Below are 24,133 nucleotides of genomic sequence, written 5' to 3' on the forward strand. Positions count from 1 at the left end.
ATACTGGTGAGGAACAGAACAGTTTGTGAGCTGTGGAGCAGCGAGGTGTCGTCCAGGCAGCTGCCCTATCAGCTCCTCTGAACACCGCTAGAAATGAGACAGCTAGTGAAACAAACCCTGGTTTTAACAGTGACCTCCAGCAGTAATCAGAAGGCGTTGCTGATGCTGACAAACTATGGCTGCAGATAAAGATAAATCTTTTTCACTGGAGCTTATTGCACTAGAGGGACCAAAAACAATTGGTTGGAGCAAAGCGCAGCCTACTGCTTGATGACTTCACTTACCTAACTGCTGCAACAGCTGTATCAACACAGTAAATGTCCTACTGTTTTAACTTAGCATGACTGGATCCCCGGTGTACCTCAGCGTCTCACAGGCAGGGCCAAAGTAACATCCTTGAAAGTTGAAGAGACCCCAGGATGTTATTGGGCATGCAGAGTATTATGGGAAGGTGTAAATAGTGCAAACAGTTCAACAAGATATCCTGGTGGGGGTCAAAAAAGCAACATAACATGATATTAACCGGTGGAGACAATAGAACAGGAAACTCTTAAAAGGGGGGAACGTACTCAAACCCAAGCTGTTTTTTGTATTCTATGTTCTGGTAGTTGGCATTCAATTACAAAAGAACTTCACTCTCGAGCAACTTAAATCATTGATAATTTTATATGTGAAGTCTGAACCACATAATGCAAACACATGAGAGGCCAGCACGGCTTTAGTGCACCTCTCAAGTCGGGCCTCTGTCTGACTGTCCTATCAGAGAACTAATCAGAGGCAACCTGGAAAAACAGCAGCAATGCTTATCTGATTTCATAAAGCATGTCAGGGGTTTACTAAACAACATGCCAGGGCATTCACCTCACGCACGGCATGGGAACTCTCACTTATGTATGAAGGGAAGACTGAAAAAGTATCGAAGTGGGCATAAAGTCGAGTTTCAGGATCAGTATTTGGAATTCTACTGAGAGCAGGCTTCAGAAGCAACTCCTGCGATAAACCAAGCATGGTCAAATTGTTCAAATGTCTGACGTGTGGTAAAAAAATGAAACGTGTTTAACTTTTTGTTGCGGTGGATGGCAGACTGGCTGGTACAGGGTTTATACGTGAACAGTTCGAAATCAAGTTGCCCATTGTCCACAACAATGTGAGATGTAAACGAGACACGTCACACTAATTTCACTTTGCTATCTGTGAAACTACGTAGCCCGTTGTGGAAGGGGATACCGCTTCTTCTACATACAATCTTGGCAATCTGGTCATATTGATCACAAAACGCTAACAGGGATGAGCTTTCAGAAGGTAGACACCTAGCTTGCCTGATGTTAGCTACTGTCACCGGTATCAACGACGGCTAAGCGCTGTCTAGCACCTGTTGTAGTATGGTTTCCACACCGACAGCTGCCACGCATACGTGCGGTCAGCTGAAATGGCTTGTCCGAGTTAGTAACAGTAACTAAGGGAGGCGGGGCTTAGCCAAAGGTCAATTCAACTGCCACACCACTTCCAGTCTGCACATTAGTTAATTAAACAAATTACTATTTCATTTATGCAAAACACTGTTTAACTGCCATGCAGTCCTCCATCATTAGTCTGGGCTACAGAGGCTTTTCCCCATGACATCATTTGGGTAGATAGTAGATTCGAAAACACTGCAGTACGAAGTACAGTGAACTCTCCATGCTTTCATCTGGACAAATTAAAACAGGAAGTAGTGTGTATGATGTGTGAAGGGAAAAAGCTGGCGTGTAAGGACTCCATTTTAATAATGTGCAAAAAACACTCTGCTGCTACTGATGATGATGCTCGCCACGCTCAGGCCGGATTGAAATCTTTTACCTGCTGTCAACCAGCCCCATCTGAGAAGACAATGCAGCTCATCACATGGCATCATACATTTAGAAAGCAGTGCTTCAACTTCATGTGGTCAAAAAATAAATTAGTCACCAGGAACATTTCTAGTTATCGGCTTGTGGCTATAATGACGGAACAGACAAAGACTGAATCCAGCTGAAGGGGGGGAGGACTGATACGCAGTGTGGGGAAAGCTGTCACTAGAGAGCTCAGTGAGGGTCAGCGCCGTGATGTCAGTGATACACCCACCTCTATATTAAGTCTGAGCACTAAACCAAATAAACAATAGGAAGCAGCAGCAGCTCAATATGACAGCCTGGGCTCAGCCTGCAGTATGTCAAAGCATCAGGTATCAGACCTTATTGTAATATCTCACTAATTAGATTCAGTCATCTGCCTTTCTATGTGCAAACACTGGAGGGGAAACCTGACACTGGAGGGTGTGGGGGGAGACAACTGGAGGGGGGGGTAAGGGGGATGGGCCAGGGGGAGGAGAGAGAAAAGAGATGCACACCACACCTCTCCACTTCAAAAACATCTACATTATTGATAAAGCCTAGTTTCTGCAGCGGGGGACCGGAGCGCACCGATCCACCAAATCTCCAGCATGAGCAAATAACACAGCTGGTACACTGGCAGCGCAGTCGCTGTGAGTATCTGAGAGCATCAAATACACCAGCTGAGATAAAGCAGATAAAGATGGTGACGACGGGCTGAAAACGCAAACACAAAGTTGAAGTAGGAGAGGGCAAAGGGAGTTAGGGAAACATGCTTCGATATAAAAAAAGATTAGGAAAAAAAAAAAAAGGTGAGTCTTTTGGACGGGTGGATACCAGCTTAACAAAAAATAACAGCTAAATAACAGCAAATGAAAGCGGAGGAGCGAGGGAGGAGGAAGAGGGAGGGGATGAGGGCTGCAATGAGAAGGCAGCAGCAGCACTCGTGACACAGTTAGCGACAGCGCTTGTTTGTTCGGCACAGCCATGCCGCGGCAGGCTCGGCTCACACGCTCCGCTCTCCTCGCTACGGATCCTCTGCTGTTGTCAAGGTAACAAGCTCTCTGGACTGGGAAAAAGAAAATCTTCACATTCAAAAGATGTCTTTTCAAATTCTGGCCTCAACCTGAAACTAGCACGTGTTCTCAGTATACAGCATTTGAAGGAGCCACTTTTTAATTTCCCACAAAATCTTCAACGGTTTTAGCACATGACAGTAAACATTTTCTCTAATGTGGTCAGAGGTAAAATAAAGATATTCTGGCAACAGTCACATTATAATTACATTATTCAATCATTTGAATTAACCAAAGGCCTCATCAACAAGCCAAAAGAATTCACATTTTGATCCCGTTAAACCTTCCCCATGGTATATGGTCTTAATGTGACCATGCCTATTCAAGTGTTGGAATTTCTTTTTTACCTGACATTGCCTGAACGCCACACAGGTGTCGCTGCAAGTGAGAGCGTAAACAGTGCTGCTGCACAACCGCATCGGTGACTGTGCATAATTAAGACACTGTCCATAACAATAACTGTTTCCACACCGTTTCTTCATTCAAACATAAGTCTTTCAATATAACAACATAGGTCATCACAGCATGAGGTGAAACGGTTCACCATGTAAACACAATAAATCGTATATCATTAGGTTTTTATATGAAGTGTCTGTTGCACAAAATATATCTTTAGCTTAGGAAGCGACAAAACGGAGCCCTCTTGTTCCGTATGCTTCACTCAGGTGTGTGAACTGATCGGGATGTCGAGCGTCCACAGTGCCAAATAATATAACAATGTAATTGCGTGTGTGTGTAGCTGATTGTAGGGGAAACACTCTTCCATTCATGAGACTCTGTCTTTCAACCTATTTGTCTGTAAGCAACTGCAGTATGACAAATGGATGTGGGCTTACGGTTATGAGATGTGCCCTGAAGTCCCAATTCAGCCTGCATTTTGTGCAGTTCACTCTTTAGGTACTAGTTGTGAAAAGGCAGCGACAATATTGCAGCATAGTCCGACGGTGCACTGTTTTCGGTCGGCTCTCCATTTGGACAGAGCTGAAATGCTACCAAATTGCAGAAGTCATCCTCTTTGTTTTTTTTGTTTTTTTTTTCTCCAAACCAGCTGGCTTGATGCACGGCTTTCCATCCTGTCGCCTCGTTCAGTTTCACTTCTGAGCTGTCATGTGACAAACTCACATCCAAAGACTGTAATAGTATCAAATTGAAAACTCAACCACTCATACAAAGGTGCTGAAAAAAGTCATTTTGCCAGTTTTAAATACTGCGGGATACCTTATTACCGTATTATCGCCCAACCCTACTGCTCACTACAAGCCTGTGTGACTGTGAAGCATCCATTATACCAAACCTAATTGATCACCACAGAGATCAACATGAACAAAGATGTGGCTTAAAAAGGATTGTACATGGGCAGGGAGAAAACCATGCAATTCAGCAAGAGGTGCTGCATGTTAATTTCTTTACAATTGGTCAAAGTTTTAGATTTAAGAAATATGACGATATCTCTACACTCCTTTATTTGATGCATGCAGCTTTAGCAGACAGGGACCAAATGTTGAAGGCAATATAGATTTTAAAGGTTATCATGCTCTCAGCATTCAATCGTCAAATGCAGGTCTTCAAACAAAACCAAATGCAACTTCATAAATAGAGATGAAATAATAAGGGTGTAACTTCAGAGGTCACAAAACAACCAACCATCCACTGATAAAGGGTGTTTTGACACCAGGCACTCCTGGGTTGACCTAGATTGGTCTCGGGATGGGCTACAGCGTGAATGTGCTCGGTGCGAGTGTGGTTTAAAAAGCAACCGATCGATAGTCAAGATAAAAAAATGCTCCTGCAGTTCAACGAGCGACAGACTACGACTGCAGACAAATCAAACCGGGAGCAAACCAAGATTCAGATCAGCTTTGCTGACAGTTTGTTCGATAAGTTCATCAACACAAAATTCCTAAGATGATTCCACAGAATTCCTCAATAGAAAGAGGCTTCAATCAGTAATACACAGAAACTTTCAAAATCAGCATGAGACATATCAAAGACCAATATGCACTTAAAGCAGGAAGTAATGCCACAGAAAATGGAAACATTTATGAAAGTGCATAAAGTAGCTAGTAAATGAAACTTCGGTTGTAGCAATGTAAAAATTATACTTCCCATGCTGTGAAGATCAATGGTCAAAAAAACAAAGCACCGCCAGTGAGTGAAGCCTTAAAACCAGAGCAAAAAAGAAAAAAAAAATCTCAAATCTAACAAAACATAGTGCATTAGGTTAAATTTTGGTCTGGACGAACAAGTGTGAAAACAATCAACAACAGTGCCAGTCTGCATTGACAGGTAATTCAAGCATTATTTTTTTCGCAAACCTGTTCTCTTAAAATCGCCATAATTTCTTCATTTATTTTTCCCTGCTTTGGGAACATTTCATATGCTCTGAAACCAGTCTTCAGTTCAAAGTATGGCTTATTTTCTGCCCTTACACACTACATACCGTGTGACCATACAGCTAGAACCTGCAACACTGTCAGAGCTGCTGCATACACAAAATATGAGAATGCAGAAGAGGCCAATCAAGGGGAAACTTTGGCGGTATTATGTAATTGCTGTCCACAACCTAACAGGCTGACGTTAAAAGAAAACAATTTGGTCTGTATTCAAAAAGAGACAATGGCTGCTTATGTGATCAGTGTAACCATCCAGAACTGCTGATATCTTTAACTGATCAATGTTTAGTCTACACGATGCACAAGACTGGGTGTCAGTCAAAATCAGCAGTACCACTGCTGGTTCTGATGGCAGTTTCTGAGCAATTCCCCAACCGTACTTAAAATGCACACAGACTGTAATTTTTCAGGACGATTTGGGATTTTTTTTTTTAACAAGTTTCATGTACTTCAGTTTAGGAAGGTATCGTTACACTGTATCATCATCATAAACAAACACGAGCAGCTCCTTCATGAAACAAACTAGGAAAACCAAGGAACAAGTAATTCTATTAGAATTCATGTAGACAGAGGCTGTAATCACTATCCAGTATTTTACTTCCTCAGTAATATGCTGACTGTTGCTTTGGTTTACCACTCGCGTCTCTTCCGATTGGTACATCATTTTCTGTTACCACTCCACTGTTAGTAGCTGTGGCTCAGAGAACCAGTTACACTGCTGTGTGGTGAGGCGCTGGTCATGAATTTTATTTACACAGTCAGAAAATTTTCTCTGGCCTTGTGGCCACACAGCCCTGATGACATGTGTGAAGCCCTGTCACTGTTCAGCCTAATATCACAATGAACAGCCATCTTTTGTCTGCAGTGACCAAAATCACAGCTTGTTTAATCGTCACACAAACACACGAGCACGTCGTTCAGTGTAAAATAGAGTTGCTGTATGTTATATGAAACATCACCAAACCAGTTATTAATATTACCTCATCCTTCTACAAATATATTATTTTTGTTAACAGAGCATGAAGATAGTTACTTTTAGCCATCAACAGCAAAATCACCTCTGACTCTTTTATTTTTTATTATTATTCACAAGAAATTGTTCCATAAAAGTCCATCATGTCAATTTCAAATGGGTAATAACATCATCAAACTGCAACAAAACTCAAATGTCTTCATGAACTGAAGAAAAAAGTGCCACAAAACCAGTTAGCACACTGCTTATCAACATCTTTTGACAGTGGATTTGAAGCTCTGCTCCAAGTATTTTGACCGTTAGAATGACACACGGTTTGAGAAGATACAATTCACCGATATTGCAGGCATAAAAACATTAAACCCCCAAACTGACATAAACCACTGCTTTACAACAGTGTCACAATGTCACGTGCCCATTTCACACTGGGAACTTGCAACAATGCTGACATTAGAAATAAATCCAAAGACACTTGCCTTTAAAATGCTTGTCAAAACAGTCTTTACAGTCATTTCCCATATCATCCTCGTGTCAACGAGGTGTGTGTTAGTGGGGCTGAACCCGATGCCCCGGCACTGTCCTGTTCTTCATCGTAGCTGCAGTTGATGCTCCAGAAAAGCAGCAATGCTTGTCACATCCTCTCTCTTCATTGGTGGAGCCGAGCTACGCTGTACTGATTCCTCCTATTGTGAGGCGACATGGAAAATAATATCCAGGAGGAGAGGAGTGCTCTTATTTCCACGCACACACAAGCTCATAATAACCACTGGCTGTCATAGCACCCCTCTTCTTTGCTTTTATCCAAGGCTATTTAATACATTCAGGTACGAACACACACGGTACCACCCAGGCTTCCAGTCTCTCTTCTCGATAACACATTATCGCTTGGAAATACAGTGAAATGATGCAACAAAATAATTTTTGCATTTGATATGTCACTCTCTTGACCACAAAATGATTTTTTTTAAATCATATCAGAGGCCAGTTTTTCTAAGATAGTGCAAGTCAAATATTTCCGTTCGTTGCACTGCAAACCGGTATGGTGCCACCCAATGCTGAAACCTCCACTCCAGTCTCTTGAGGACCAGTGAAACTGCAGGCTTCCTGCTCTACAAATGACATGGTGCACTCCAGCCTCCAGTTTTGCATGAGCAAGTAAGTCAAAATCATAGTTGAGAATATACGAATAGCACAGTGTTTCACTTGATCATCTTGCAGCTCAAAGGTCAATTCTTTAAACAACAGAATTACAAAGTGAGGGAAGGTCGACCAATCTTTTCACTGACGCTGTAATTTGACACCCCCCCCCACACCTTTTTTTTTTTTTTTTTTTTTAAATGAAGAGTCTGTGCTGTCATTCAGCCTCACACACAACCTGAGCCTTTTCCACAGTTCTGCCATTTGTCATTTTCTGTTGCCATGGTTGCGGTAAAAGACAGAGCTCTATGAATATTGGAAATGGAGGAGTAGCAGCACATGGTACATAAACACCCGCACATGCTCCAACACCACAGAACAAGCCGACTGTGTTGGTTCTGAGTGCCTGCAGCCATCCGTTCACCCACACAATACTCGGTGCGTTAAAAAGTAGGCATTTGATAAATATCTCTCGCTGACACACATTGTGGCTGAATACACGGTTTTGTTTTAAGTGCGCAGACAGAAACAGCACTCCGGTTTCACTTAGACATGCATGTTGATTTCTGATCAACTCACCATCTGTGGACTTCAAAATCCAGAAAATCCTCTCTGCAAAATCCAGCTGACATGATCAGAGATTATCAGCGAGTGTTGATTGATCATCTGGGTGTGATACGGCGTGATGCTGATGTCCTTCCTCCACTTTGCTCGCAAGGAGACGTGAGCTAGATAATATATCGGTAAGAGAAATTGCCTGGCGCATCAAGCACGGCCTTCTGCATGTGTGTGGATATCACACATGATGCCACTGTCACCTTGACAAGGAGCCATTTCAGACTTTTCTCATATTCTGCTGGGCTTGACTGTAATTGTCCCTCTGCTCCCCTTTTTGGCACGCTTCAGCAGCACACAAGAACCGAGTTCCTCTCAGAGATTTCTCATTTCGTTCTCACTGGAAAGCTGTCTGCACACCAGAGGAGGGGGTACACGCGTTAAAGGAGTGTGAAACTACTGAAAAGCACACAGACCCAGAGAAAGAGCTGCACCAGAGTGTGACTCTGCATGTATATGTAAAGACAATACAATCCTGTGAAGACGTGACACCGCAAACAACCATGCTAGAGGACAACAGCATTTCAGTACACTGGGAATACTATAACAAAGCGATTACTGATAAAAGATATATAGAATAAAAACACAAATATGCAAGTGCTGTGTGTGTTCATTATTTTCCTTCACTCCCAAGAGGGCAGAGGAGAAAGCACACCAGGCCCTGCTGCAGAGGACTTTGATCTAACAGTCGAATATCCAATGAAGACCTTCTTTACTCTCATCTACAGAAATATAAATGCAGCCATGTGAAAACTCCAGACCCTGGATGATGGTCATTTACTGCACAAGCCTACTATGTACAGTTTATTTATCTTATGCGCAAAGATACAAACTACACTGCTGGGACACAAGATGTAGCTCGTTTACAAAAAAAAAATCTCTGCCCAGAACTTTGGCCGGAGGCAATTTATTGTATTTTTGAGATTAAAATGGGATGACAATGAAAATCAACACTAGTATTGTCACTTTCAATATGAAAAGAAATGAGCTCACTGCAGAGCAATGAGTAAAGATTACTGATATATTAAAAAGCATCAGACACTCTTACTTTTGCAGTTAAAGGTAAGGGGGAACTTTTTGTGACTGCCCATTGCAAAACAAGATCTCAGTATATGCAGCATATCTCATGTAATTTAAAAAAGACGAGCATTATAGGATTCCATGATGATTTCTGCAATTGGTACACTAACAAAAATCCCGGACAAGGTAACTGAAAAGCAGAGAGCTAAATGCACCGACTAAAAACAGAAAAAACACCAACGCTGTCAGTGTGTCTGCATAATTTACTATGATTTCAGTCATAGGAGGAAACAAGGCAAACAGCAAGGTCCAACGCCCTTAGCTTCCTGCACGCAGTGCTTCCTGAGGAACCAGGGCTACTGCATAGAGGTGGAGATGGGGGGTGGAGACTGTCAGAGAGGGAGAGAGGGGAGATGAGCATGCGAGGATGCAGCGTGCAAGCATATTTTTGGGCTTTTCAAAAGGCAAAGATGAGAAGGAAATGGTGGCAGAGAAAAGTGGAGGCAGAGGAGAAGAGAGAACAGAGAGGGCTGGGGTGTGGAAAGAAAGAATGAGAGAGGACAAGGATAGTGTTGAGCCAAGTGTGTGAGAGAGCAGCATAACAGCACACTGCAGGGCTGACTTCAGCCGGCAATATCATCTGTCCAAGAATCACGGAGGGTGGCGTGGTGACATTTTACTGGTATGTTGCAGACGAGCACATTGTGTGTATTAGTGGACAAACAGCCATAAGGAGCGCGTGTGTTTGACTACCACTGCCACGCCTGCATAGATCAATACAGACATGAATAAAACCAGGAGGACCTGGCAAAGAAAAAGATAAGACCGTCTGACTACTAACTGCTCTATTTTTTGTGTTGGCGGCGGGCAAAGAACCCAATGGCTTGACCAACCACTCCAAATTTAGCCTTCTTTACCTAAATTATTGAACAGAAAAAACATTCATAATTGAACAGCCGTATCTTTAAATAGACATCAATCCTGTATCTCTCTGCGAAGGATGGCTCTGACTAAAATGTACAAAAAAGGAACCTCTTGACCCAAAGATGCACATTTTTAGAAAAAAAAAAAAAAATTAGATGAAGGGTTTGCAGCTTCTGACCTATAAAAAAATTAAATGTGGGGCTTCTTATAAAATATGTGCACATTTGAAGTTTGTAAGACGATCATCAGATTGTTTTTAGGGGTAGGCTATATATTTTAGACACTTGTATGTTCTACACTTTAAATTAATAATTTAACATCTCCATATCAAAACAGAGACATAGCCCCTGGTTTATATGAGAGCAATTTGTTGGAAACAGCATTGTGTCGACAGCAACGCTCTGATAACAACCGCATTACAAACAGGACTGCAAGAAATATTAAAAACATTGGGGTTCTATTACACCACAAGGTCTCCGTCATACACACTTCGTCATCTCTCCCTCTTCCCCTCCTACTCTTCAAGCTCGCTACCAAAACTCATCGTATGCGCACAATGAAAGATAGTTTATCAGAGCTAAATGAAGACCGAGCAGGGTCTTCATCTGGAAGCTAAATTGTGCTGATGTGAACAGTGTATCCAGTAGTTGACTGGTTTGTTCAAATGCTGGCTTCAATGCCTTGTGCATGTACAAAAAATGCATTTCAGGAAGTCTTCAATACTGCATTTATTGCGAATGTAGAAATGATCTGAACATAATTTAACATTCAAAATTAAGAACTTATTGAAAAACATCTTATTGGGTCTCAACAATCAATTTGCTAAGTATCTTTCATTCATTATGTCTTCTTCATTTCCCTGGAAATTTGAAAACTGTAAGTGCCAAAGCGGGAATAACAAAACACTACATTAACTTGCAAGCAATGCAACTTTTGAGTTTGAACATTTGGAATTAAGATCCGTACACAACTCCTAATGTTGGCGTAGCAGTTTCCATGTATTGTGGTACAGCACCACATAATAGAGACCCCTACCACTGTTGATGACAGCAATGTTTACTACATGTCTTCCAGGTGCAAATTTTAAAATTTCATGCACTGTGAATGGAACCCTTTTTGGCAGCCAAGTCTCCAGCACAGAGCACAAGTTCACATCACTATGAAAGGGTTTTCAGGAAACCTGAGATGTGAGTTGCATGACCACAAAACAGCCCATTTTTAGGACTACAAGCTAATTTTATACTGTGTGGAAAGGGAAAAAAAAATGTATTCAAAATAGAAGACAGGGTTCTGGTTCAAGCAGAGAAGTTGCAATAACATACCCCACACATAGTTTGTAGTAAGGAACATGTGTTGAAACACTGAGGCTTGAATGATGGAATGACTACCCACCTTTTCTAGGAAAACTGTACATTTGAAAACAGGCAGTGCAGTGATTGTGGGTGAGAACTGGCTTTGCATAAGTAATGAGAAGGAATAAAAGGCTGTCCTACATCCATGCCAGAGATTACACTGCTGGCTGCTGTTTCTATAAAAAGATTCATTGCAGAGAGCAAGAGTGACACAGGCACACACGCAACCCTGCACACACACACACACACACACACACAAACACACATAATTCCACAACACACAGATGGGTACAAAAACAAGGCATTTATTTATAGGAAAGACGGTTCTGCATCAAAAGAACTTTAAAAGATCTGGTTAGCTTTAGTCACCCAATCACAGATCTGTGACTATTCCAAGCCTTGGAAGACAAACACTGTGAATGTGGGAAAGATTAATCGTAGCTCCGGGCCAACTTAAAATGTCTTTTATATTTCCTGTTCTGCTACTTTCCACTTCTCCATTAGACCGCTTCCTTTCTGGACAAAACAAACAGCTCCGTGAGGCATCTTCACAGCATGTGACACAGAAAAAAAAAAAAAAAAAACAATGTAGATGTAACAGCCCCAATGTCAGGGCAGAATGCACGCCGCCCTGTAGCTTTAAGAGCCGCTCCACACTGCCACATATTCAAGAGGGAAAGTCCCTATGCAGGCTGACTAAAGATGATGTGATTTTCCATTCCCTGCTGGCTGCTCTGGTTAAACACACTAGCTACCACACACTCACTGCAAACTCCACCAAAAAGAGGCATCTTAGTTTTCTCTATAATTAGGATTTTTCTTTTTTACAGTTCCTGTGCTACTGCGTCACTATGAACATTACACATACTTCAGTACAGTATTCATAAAAATGACCAACAGCTACATAAAATGACTTTTTGTGTGGTCACTCATGTCAAGCATAGGCATAAAAGCAAATCAGCTTTGAAGGACAACAAAAATATCCACTTCACTGTATTTTTCCTTAAGTGTGACGAGCACACGTCCACATCAGTTCTTTGATTGAAGACAAAGTCAGGAACAGAAAAATATCAAAGTCAACAGTGAAAATTTACAGCCATTAAAACCAAGCAAACATTCACACATGAATTTCAAGCCCTTGGCAAGCATCCAAGTCTGGCAAATATAGAAGCTGGACGTAAAGATAGCGCAGCAAAGAAAAGCGCCGGGGTCACACTCAGCTCAAACCAGCGAGAATCAGACAGCAGCTGCAGGCAAATGGAGAACGATATATACATTTTTTTACCCAATCACACGATGCACTTGTGAGGATAGGGTGATGGAAAAGCGAATGCAAGCTGGGCCCTTTACATTAAAGGAGCAGAGTTGCTCGTGCTGATTAACAGTGACGGAAGAATAAACAATCCACATTTGTGTCTTCGATCATTAATTTGAACACCAGCTGGCACGAGTCTCAATTCCATTAACTGTGTTCAAGTTCATCCACAGTAAACAAAGGATCCAGACAACATGTAGCTATCTGAAGAAGGAGTCACACATTTCACGTATCTAATGTGGTTTTGAAGAAGAGATCTTATTCTAATAATTATGGTATACCACTTTCAGAGTAGTAACAGGTATGGTGGGCTAATGACATCGAAAAAAAAGCATATCGCTAAACGTAGAATAAAAAAATAACACCAGCAAAATTCAGCCATGTTGCGTTCGCTTTAAAGCAGGGATGGTCATTTCTGGTCCTGGAGGGTCCAGCATGTCTTCAATCTTCCCCTACTGCAATACATCTGAATTTAATGAACGTCTCATGGTGAAGCTCTGCAGAAAGTCTGATCACAAGCCGATCATTACAATCAGGTGTGTTGACGTTGGACAAATCAAACCCGAGCAGGAATACAGCCCTCCAGGACCAGGATTGAACACTTCTGCTTTAAACGGCATTGCTGTGTGCGCTCTTGTAGTGATCTATACAATTAGTTGGATAATTGGTCAAATATTCACTCTGTCACAAGCCAGCCCCTGAAATATTAGACCAGTTAGTGTTTTCGTTAACTACACGAGGCTAAGTAGCCATAGTAGGGCTTATAGTACTCTCAAACAACGATATACAGTGCAGTATAGCCCATAAAGATGGCAACTGTGACAGTGTAGCTGGAAGTCAAAAAGCTCCAAAATGTAAAATTACTGGGGTTGAAGGACCTTTACCCTAGAAAACTGAAACAGAACAATAGGCTGTGGATGTATGCTGCTGCTAGTGATGCTCGCTATACTCTGACCTATTCAATATTGCTGACCTAAAGAAAAACCGATCGTGATCAGAGAATACAACACAGCTCATCATGATAGTGACCCCTCATGATCCGCATCCACTTAACTTGGTTAAAGGCTGTAAGAAGTTAATGGAATATGTTGAGCCTGAATCCACGGTGTAAAGGGCCTCATAGTGCAGTAATGTCTAAATCCAATGTGCTTGCTCATGTTTCCAATTCAAATGGCTCCTCAATAGACAATACTCTGGGGAAGGATGTTCAAATTACCAAAATATAAACTGGTTCAAATTTTGATTTTACACAAGTAACCTAGATTTCCTTTTTCTTTTTGTTAAAAGACAAAAAAATATATTGCTTGTCTAGTCTTGAGAGTTCTGCAAACAATCAGTAACCAAGAAAAATCCTCTGAAATCATAATACCAAACTTAAAAATCATGGGATTCTTAATCAGCAGTTAAAACAAATGCAGTTATTCCCTGACATCACAGTGTGATCTTCAATTTCATCTGTTATCACACATCGCTTCTGAAGGAGAAAGTAAACCGGAATTCAAGAGTTACCAATTATTCATTTGTCACAACAGCAGCAGCAACTGTGCAAATCAGTATCGTAGTTGTATTTGGGACCTAAGGGCCTCAGGTAAGCAGAGCTTAACAAGCTGTCTTCACACACCATTTCTAGAGTTTGCTTCTGCGTAGCGGTAAAAATTTAAATGTTAATCACACAGTATTAATGTGAGACAAGCATCTCTTTGTGTACAGCTTTTGATTGGATAACAGTCAACATGGCTGTGAACAATTTCATTCACTGAAACAGTGAAACGACTGTAAATACATAATTAGGTAAACAAGTATTACTTTTGCAATTTTCCAGGAATGTTGAACAGCAACACAGAGTCTCCTCTGTGGCTGATGAAGCTCTTCTACGGAATATAGTAACAGGTTTGAGCCTGTAAAGGTTTAACTTGATCACGCATGGCTGTTCTTGAAAAGTCAAACACAAAGTTATTAGAGGAATAATAACCAACAGGATTAAATGATGGTGTTTGGGATGACAAACTGTTGAAAAATCCCTTAGAATACATAAAGACATGAAGACAGGGAGTATCCAACTGCAAAGTGAAGGTAATGGCCAAAGCATGACCGATTGCTCTTCACAGGTTGGCTTCACTCTTAACCATGCTGAAAACCTGTTTTACCTCATGTAAATTCTACGCTTTAACAAACAGATGTCTGATTACATCTGATCTGCAGCCAGATCATTCTCCAGAGAAGTAAGCAACATTTTTTTTGTTGCTGGCTTTCCCTTGGACGTGCAACCTTTGTGTGCTGCCATGGTTCTGTTTGTAATCTCTGGCTTATGAATGCAGGTACACACTGAGACTACCTTATCATTCAGGGGCATGTCATGAAAAACATGATATTGGTACCGCACACAAATCAACATTAGAAAGGCACCACCTGGATCTGTTATCGCTGGTTTTATGTGTCAATATAGAGTTCAAGCGAACATGAACCGGTGGTTCGATTACATATCTAAAGACACGCTTACATGTTACTGATATCTCAGTGCAGGCGCGGTCATTAACCAGAGGTTTGGTTCGTTTTACGATGCAGTTATAATAAATGTAGTAAGAGCGTCTGGAACAACACTTTTATTTGGGACCTTCTTTTTAATGTCTATGCTGAAAGCATACCTTATGGACATATAAATATAATCATTATTAAACCAAAGCGTCGGCAGCAGGCATGTGGTGAACAGGAGATTCTGTAATACAGCAAACCTAAGACGGTGACACGGTGGTTTTATTTATCCTCCTACCCTCACTTCTCACTGGCTGTCATGAACACATTTGTTGTTTATCTAACACCATAAAACTTACGAAATCATAATTTCCCCTATTATTTAAGATTCCAAAAGGACAACAACCAATAACGGCATAATGCAGAACTCCTCCTCAGGCCAACAACATATCCAGATGACTAATTGTCCCATTTAGTCATTGTTTGTAAAACCCAAATGGTTTTAGAATCATTATTAACCCTCTAAGTGCCATTGGTGTTTGGGTGTACCTGACATCTCTTGGGTTGCCTTATAAGTCCTTGAATACTGCATGTCTTCACAGGCTACCAGTAGAAGTATTTGAACAGTGTTAGGCCATCGAGCACCACAACAAACATTTTGCTTCATGTGAAACATTTTTTCTTTGTTGAGTAGTATGGCATGAATAGCATGGCATTCAGATCATTAAAAAAAAAAAGTCCAGCTGATAGGCATGGCTGAAATGAAAAAGCCACTAAATAAAACATTTGACCCTACTCCGTTGTAACAAGCTATCTACCATAAATATACAAAACCCAGATTACAAGACAGCTTCCCCCATCCTTATAAAGACACTCATTTTGTTTTCTAAAACAAAGCTTAAAAACCATCCGTTGATCTTAACTAAGCCATTGTCACTGTCACTCTCCACATCCTCCTGCTCTGTGTGAAGTCTCATCCTAGCTGCTATTGAAACCATCTGAAATCCTTGGGACAGCTTGTTAACAGCATCCAATGCTTGCAGATGGATTCTTATCCCTCTGCTCATTGCACGCCACAAGCTTTTGACTTGTTCATTCAGGTGTCTGCAGATCTCTCTTCCTTCAGAATGCCCCGCGCTGTTATCAAACAGAACTCAGCTGGCCATGAGCTCTCAGCGAGTCAAAATGCCATCAGATTATTCCACCGAGAGCAGTTCAACCCAGCACAACCTAGGAGTGTATGCAAAAAAACAATAAGAGCATCTACTAAGCCGTTTGGTTACATCTTTTCGTTTAATGTTGAAAACCTGGGTGTGAACTGTGAACACAAAGCAAAACTCAGCAAAATCCCAATTGGACTAAATCAAGGAAACACAAAATACCAACACAGCCCAAGTCTTCTCTCTCAAACAAGGTCCTGTGAGATTATTTTTATATTTGGATGAAGTTTGAACCGTATCCATTTAAAAAATATATATTTTTACCATAGAACATCAACTCCAGGTACAATCAGTTTTTGTTTCAAGCATCTGACACATTCAGCAGCGTGCTTGTTTACCTTGTCGATGATGTTGGTTCATCTCAAACTGTTCGCTTTGATGTGTTTTTTGACCATCTCTCTGACTAAGTTTGCTACGAGGGTGTTTTATACTGTCTGCAAAAATTGTGCAAAAATTGCATTGGATTGAAATTTCAAAACAATATCTGCAAATTCTGTATGTATCAATGTTGATAAACGAATATTCTTTTCAATTCGTTTATTTCACATCATGGTAAACCCATGACTTTAATTATTTGTGAGTTCATCCAATTTGATAAAAACGTAATATGCTTGATATTTCTTCATGAGTTACAAAAGTTCAGCCAGATTCCAGCTTTCTGCCTAAACACAGAGGGTGTGCCCACACAGAAGTGCCACTGAAATGAGTGAGGAGACTATCTGAAGAGGTGTTAACGTCTGAACTTCGACAAGTTCCTCCAAATGCCTTTCAATCACTGTCATGTGCACACCTCCAAGGACACTTAACTTATCCTGGAAAGCTGGATGAACTCAGAAAAGTGACACACTGGCCTCATTTGTCTGAAGTACAGTTTGTGTCTGAAGCCTCTAATGAGTTACAGAACCGGTTTCTTCTACCAATAGCACTGTATGACCTCCATTACACCAAGCCAGGAAAAACAGCATGGATCTCCAAAGACAAAACAGATCCCTAAAGAAACCGGAACAAAATAAGACACACAAGAAAGCTGACTGAAAGGAGCTGCCCCCCAAAATATGAAGAACACAAAGTATAAAAAACAAAACAAAACAAACAAAAAAAAAAAAAAACGCCAAAACAACACCGACAATAGATGAAGCAATAGAGTGCTGTTACAGACAGACAGTTGAATGAATCACAACCTCTTTACAGCCACCAGCCTGGCTGTAAAGACAGAAAAAAAGCTGAGTTGTGAAAATGCATGTACTGGTCAAAAAGGGTGCTTAGATCCTTTGTGTTAAGTATACAGCCCCACAGCATGCTGGGGGGAAAACAAAGTATGGCTGCATGTATTTGTGAGCAGGGGCATGGGCCCCGACAGGCAGACCTCCTCTCTTTGGTATTTAGGTATGCCTTTACTTCTCATTCACATCCCACTCGCACAAGCGCAGAGGCCCATCTCCCCACAGTTGTCTCCTCCCCCCTTCCTGTTGTTGCATTTCAATGTAAATGGGTGGATGAATGGCTGCAGCTGGCCCATCAAAAGGCAAGCCCTGCTGAAGGGCCGTGGTGATTGAGATTCAGCCAGGCCACACCACCTCTACCCTCCCCCACACAACAATTTGTCCTCGGACCCTTACCCCCGTCTCAGTTTATGGCTTTTTCCCACCATGAAGAGGACAGCAGGGGGGCAAACGTGCCAGAAGAATTGATATATAGCTGTTTATATCCGAGTATATCTGAGGTCAGCATGAAGTGATTCCCGACAGAAGCAATAAATCCAAGGAATATCTTATTTAATCTCAGGAAATCAAAGCTTGGTCACTGAAAAATCACAAAATCCCATCAACACTCCACATCACACAAACAGACTAATCTACTATCACTTGCACTGTTGATCAATTTCCCATCATTCCTCTGTCAAGACGTCATGTAGGAAAAGGTGCAACAGTGAGTAATTTGACCGCACAACAACCACAAGGTTAATTCAGCTCGTGATCAGCAATATGAAAAATGGCGCTGGACATGACAGCTAAGATATACTGAAGGCCAGACAAACAAAGCTTCTGATCTCCAGGAAAATGACCTCAGTACTGATGCAATTTTGACGCATAGCCCTATTAGCACACAGCGGTACTAGGCACCGCAGGAAATTATTGACCAACCTGGAATGAAACGGCTGCAACTTGGCCTGTACCTAGTTCACCCTGCAAGACCGAGGAGATAAACATAAGTAGACGGGCCGCTTAGCTCATATCAGTCCAACTTAATCTGTGATTCTTCTTGCAAGAATTTATGAGAGTACTTACAAACACGGCAACGCTTCAACTGAGAAACGCAGCTCTGATAACTGTTGAGGTGGAAAAATAACTTTGGAATATAGCTTTCAGGGGATTCATGATTACATGTAGACATATAAATCTAGAGATTTAAGAGCCTGGATTCAGCTTTTTTTTTGGGGGGGGGGGATTTTGTTCATTATGGTTACTCATCGAGAAAGAACGTTGACTCAGCTTTGAGATTAAGCATTGAAAACATTCACTTCCGGCATTTACATTGTAGCATATCTCTGCATCAAATGTATTGAGATTCAGTTTATTTGAAGTTGCTTGGAACGAAACCAAAAGTGGAACTAAACAGTACCTTTGAGGCCTATCATGCCATCTCTCCGCCAGAAGGCAGCTGCAGACCAGTCTGTGTGCGCGCCAGAGCAGCAAAACCATGTCAAACCCCAAGATTAGACTGCTGCGTGATACACGTTGAGATATTTCAGCATGCTTGAAATAATAATTAGGCACATCGGTTAAGTTTCCCCTACGAAATAGAAGTGCATATTTTTCCTTTTCTGAGCTTCGATCAGAGGGATCAAAAGCCAAGTCTGTAAAAAGCACATTTGTGGTGAAGCAGCAGCATGCCACAGTGGAGAACCTTTCCCTTTGATGTCTAAGAGACTCGGGGAAGAGAAAATATTATCAGGAGGGGTGCAGCGGAAGCCTAGCAAGTATGCAGAACGTAACACGAGTTAAAGGCACCATCAACTATCAGGACCTCCCAAACCCTGAAATGAGGCTCTACAGTTCCTGAGGGAAACAGCAGGATTGGGGCCCGCCATTTTGTTCCATTTTGCTTCAAGGATAGAGGAGGGGGCAAAGGACTAGGCTGCATTTCAAAGGGCTTCAGATGCCATTTGAGTATCCGCTGAGATTGTGCTGGTAGAACGGCAGCTATAAAAGATTTACACAACTCGAGCGGGAACGAAGACAGAAACCCAGTCCCGGGGAAACAGAAAGGCAGAGACAGACAGAAAAAGGCAAGAAATAGGAGTAGCCATGCTTGTTTACCTAACAGGACCACACTCTCAGTACAAGAGGGGGAGGGGAGAGCCTGCACACACAGAACACAGGCAGAGTGGGTGTAGGAGTTACAGCTAAAAGCTTCTTTCCCCCTCTTACAACTACCTATTTCATTCCAGCATTTGAAACTCAAGAAGATGATTTCACAGAAAAAAATTCAAGAAAGAAACTGCAAATTGTACTGCATACTGTGCCAGCCACCTACACAATTTGATTGTTATATAATCCATCTTATAAGGGGGTATGTGAGCAGAAAAAGTGCCACCAGCATTCAACGTAACAACCGTCTATACATAAACACAAGTACAGGGTTTTGCTTACGTGGAATATTATATTTTCTGCTCATGATTAATACTAAACAAAAATCAGGCTCCATAATAAAACGCATAATATATTGCTATTATGAAAAACAGACATGTTATGAAGCTTTCTGAGAGAAATGATACATCAACAATTCACTATAAAAGGATCATAAAATGTTGTCTTTTAAAGAGAAAGATCCACTCATGTTTACAATGTCATTAAATCTGAAGCATTTACAGCTTAAAGTCAGGATTGTGAGAAAAGGAGCTGGGAGATGTAACAAATATCTACAAGTGACAGGTAGTGTCTGTCTGCAGCTCTTTTTTTGGGAAAGATTTTTTATTTTAATGTTGCAAATTTTCGTGGTTTGCCTCTTCAAAAGTTCCACTTAGCAAACAATTTACTTGCTAAGCACCAATCAAGGCACGCATGTGCAAACAGGAGACTGCACAGTTGGGCCACAATTGTTGTTGCTATGTCATTCCCAAATGTTTACTCTATTGGGAAGCTCCAATCTGTGGCATCCTTTATTTGTGGGAAACAGCCTCTCCCTTCAGCATTGTCTGACAGATACCTGTGTTTACAGCTTACTGCTGAGCAAAAATACCAATGTGTTTTATTTTGACTTCTCAAGAGTATCCCTCAGACAGGCAATTTCCTGAGAAAGCAGCATTCTGAGTGCATCAATCGTACACATCTTTCTAAATGTACTGGCATTGGATATTGTTGAGGTAATGCGATCGCTCCCCTAATTCTTCAAAAGTGAAGAGCTAATGAGTCCGTAAAGTGACAAAATCATCTGAATTAATGACTAAGCGTTGAGATTGCTTTCTTCAATGAATAATTCTGAAAAATTTCACCTTTTGCAAGCGACGTCAGCCTAGAGCTACTGCAACAATTCAGTGCAGTCAAATCAAGAAAACCCCCGCAGCCCTGCTTTACAGGCGTCCTCACCAACATCCATCCATCGTTTACAAAAAACGTAAGTGGAGACACCTGAAACTACCTCAGTGTGGACAGTGCTTTAAGGTTATCAATTAACTTCACATGCATGAATTTAGGAGTGTGGATTGGAAGGGAAAACGCGTGCGAAAACATGCGAACTGCACAGGTAATGGCCTGGCTCAGGTTTGAAGCGCTTTGATGCGAGGGTGTAAACAATTGAAAATTTAAACAATAAATCACTGTAATAACAAAAAGACAATCCTTCATTTAAAACCTACAGTATGAGTCACTACTTCATACTTCACAGTTTAGAGCTGAAACTCTATTGTGCTGCTGTTGCGATGCACTCTCCTTTTAAAATCTGGCCTCTCTGTTTTCATTTGGGTTCAGCAGTCTCACATCAATGTCTGTCCGTAGAGAGTGATTCACTGATTCTGACAGATTGTCATTCGACGCCATGGTCATAATAATCATCTTGATGTCCCCTGCAACAGCTACTGTCGAGTCGCCCAAACACTGCAACCATGATGGTCTTGCTGTAGCACTTTAAATTGTGCTGTGTTTCTGTCATGACGCACAGAACTTGCCTTGCCTCCATCTCAGACCAGAGCATATTGAACTGTACAAACACAAAACATCTTCAAAATAGGCACAAAAGTGTGGAGCAGACATCAAGCCCTTGAGGATTATTTGCTCTATCACAACATGACACCCCAGCGTTTCCCGCAACCCAGATGTTTCCCATATCTGGGTAAAATGACTTTTAAATGAAACCAAACTGTTCTGAGACCCGAGACCCACTGTTGAGCAGAAAATAAAAAATACTGCTTGCTTCTCCTTCCTGAGCTCATGACCTTTCCAACCCAGCCAAACTCCATTTCCTGTTGCAGACAGAGGATATGTCTTGATTTTCTGGTACCACTTATAGGAACAGGGGGCGAAACGCAGCCATCAATAATGGGAACCGGATGGGATATGTAGGTCACAAGAGTCAAGAAGCAAGGCAATTACAACCTCTTATCAACAGATATATTTAGACTTTAGTCAATTTTCAGCAATAAAAATGTGATTAGAACAAGTGATGTGAGCATTAACGACAACATATATTTACTTATTGGAGATTTTCACTCCTTATTTAAGATATCACAGCACAAACACAGCAATGCACTAAAGATAAAACTATGTTTACACTTCTGCAAGAGCAGAGAGTACATCTGAAATCCCTTGCATCAAAGTATTGAAGTACAACAGAATAGGACATCCGAAACGGTTTGATTTGAGGCAAACAAGACCTATGCATGCTCCAGGGAGACAGAGATATGCATCACTGCCTCTGCAGTGTAGTCAACACGAACGCCCCAACAAGCTCAAACACTCTCAGTATCTTGGTGGAAAACACCACCAGCGGCACTGCAGTGTTTTCCTCAGCGCTGCTACTGCACCAAAGAGGCCAGGATTTCTCCTCCATATTCCAGTTCTCCTACAGCTTATCTCAAATCCCACCATGTTCTGCCCCTCCTTCGCATGTTATTAGTATAGAAAACACACACTCCATTGAGCCAGCTCAGCCGACTGGGACAGTTATCCATCTGTGCACCCCGCTGGTGGGCTGCTAACTACCTACATGCACTTATTGATGGGTCTAAGAGAGCCTGTGGGCTAAATCATTCAACACATTTATCACCTTGAATTTGTTGCAATAATTTTAAGTCGCTGCCGTCTTTAACAGGCATGTATCTGGCACGTCCATTTTGCTTTAGTGCACCAGAAAACAGAAACGACAGTGTTGCGTGCTACGAGTTGATGCTATGCACGTTTAACAAGAAAAGCTGGTGATGCTCTGAATGTACGCCCACACATATTAAAAAAAAAGGAGAAAAAAAAAACATTACTGGTGCATTCTCCAGATGAATATGTTAATTTCAGTCACGTATCACTAATTAATGATATAAAACAGGTGAAACGAAATTAGTGGAAATGGTCGGTGTTATTTTCACTTTCCAAAACACAGGCACAACAGTCTGTTCAATTGCAGACTTCGGGGGGTGTGACACCGACACTCCAACTGGTTAAGAAGCCGTGTTCAACCCTAAAATACCAAAACACTGCCAGTGTCAGCCCCCATAATGACTCCCACCAGCCTGACTGGAATTACTAAAACCACCCACACATTTTTAACCATTAAAAAAACCACATACCATAAACTGCAGATAAGAATGCGTAGTAAACGTGTGAATTATGCAACTATGAGGCAACACTGTGTTTCAATTACACCATAATAAGGCTAAATCTTGCTTGCTGACCTTTGTCGCAGCACACAGCAGTCGGACTGAGGTCCACAGGCAGCAACAGCCCGTTTGTTGTTGTTGTTAGCTTCGCAGGATAACGTAAGTGGGGAAAATCGGTCTTACCTGTTTGAGTTCCCACAATGTCGTATATTCAACTGAATTGTGAGAGATTAGTCTACGCCGCGGTGGGTTCGGCCGATGCTGGATGGTCCCATTTGTTGCCGTCGGTTCAAAACAGACGGGTCCGGAGACATCCGCATAAACCCGCGACGACCATCGCACCTCATAAGCAGCTCAGCGGAGTCGAGGCTAGCAAGCGTTAGCTTGTCAGAACCGTGCACACCAACAGACGTCCAAAGAGAAAGAAAATATCCACGAGAATGTGTTTACAGCCAAGCTGTTTCACCTTCAGCGCACACGACGAACCTTAAACAGTCCATTTTTCTCACGGCAGATTTGCTTCGGTTCACGTAAATCATCAAAACAGCATTTTGTTGTTTCAGTTTAATCCTCTCTGCCAACCCATTCGAGCGGTTTTCGAGCGGCCTTTGACTTCAGTGTGTGGACGATCGGGACGGAAACGCATCCGGAATGAAACGACAGCTCTCATTGGCGGTGGTGCTGTGGGCGGCGGTTCTTTCCGTGCAGGATGAAACTGACGCCATTTTGGATCCACCTCACAACCTACTTTTGTGTCAGAATCTGTGTTTCCAAAGCGCCAACGTGGCGGCTCATATATTACAGTTTCACACGCAAGCGACCACACTCCATTATATAGTTGGAGGACCAAGAAAAGGAAATGGAGTACGGGCGAAGGACGCGCTCGTTTAGTACGTTACTGAGCACATTCAACCATGTTTATTACAGGTAAACGTTTATAGGTTTAGACTTTTCACAATTTATTTGAAATGTGAATTT

The 24,133-nt window shown here is 41.7% G+C and overlaps 1 protein-coding gene across 2 annotated transcripts in view; it reads right to left on the reverse strand.

Moving 5' to 3' along the window:
• The window catches only part of ankrd11 (ankyrin repeat domain 11), a 110,749-nt gene extending 86,972 nt beyond the window's left edge, over nt 1-23,777 (reverse strand). The window contains exon 1 of one of the 2 annotated variants that reach the window (XM_030091007.1): nt 23,339-23,777. The gene's annotated coding sequence lies outside the window, so the exon portion shown is untranslated. The remainder of the gene's footprint in view (nt 1-23,338) is intronic. The other variant, XM_030091001.1, reaches the window with a different exon arrangement.
• Nucleotides 23,778-24,133: the final 356 nt, after the last annotated feature.

Source organism: Salarias fasciatus, chromosome 1 (assembly GCF_902148845.1).
Source record: "Salarias fasciatus chromosome 1, fSalaFa1.1, whole genome shotgun sequence".
Classification (NCBI taxonomy): domain Eukaryota; kingdom Metazoa; phylum Chordata; class Actinopteri; order Blenniiformes; family Blenniidae; genus Salarias; species Salarias fasciatus.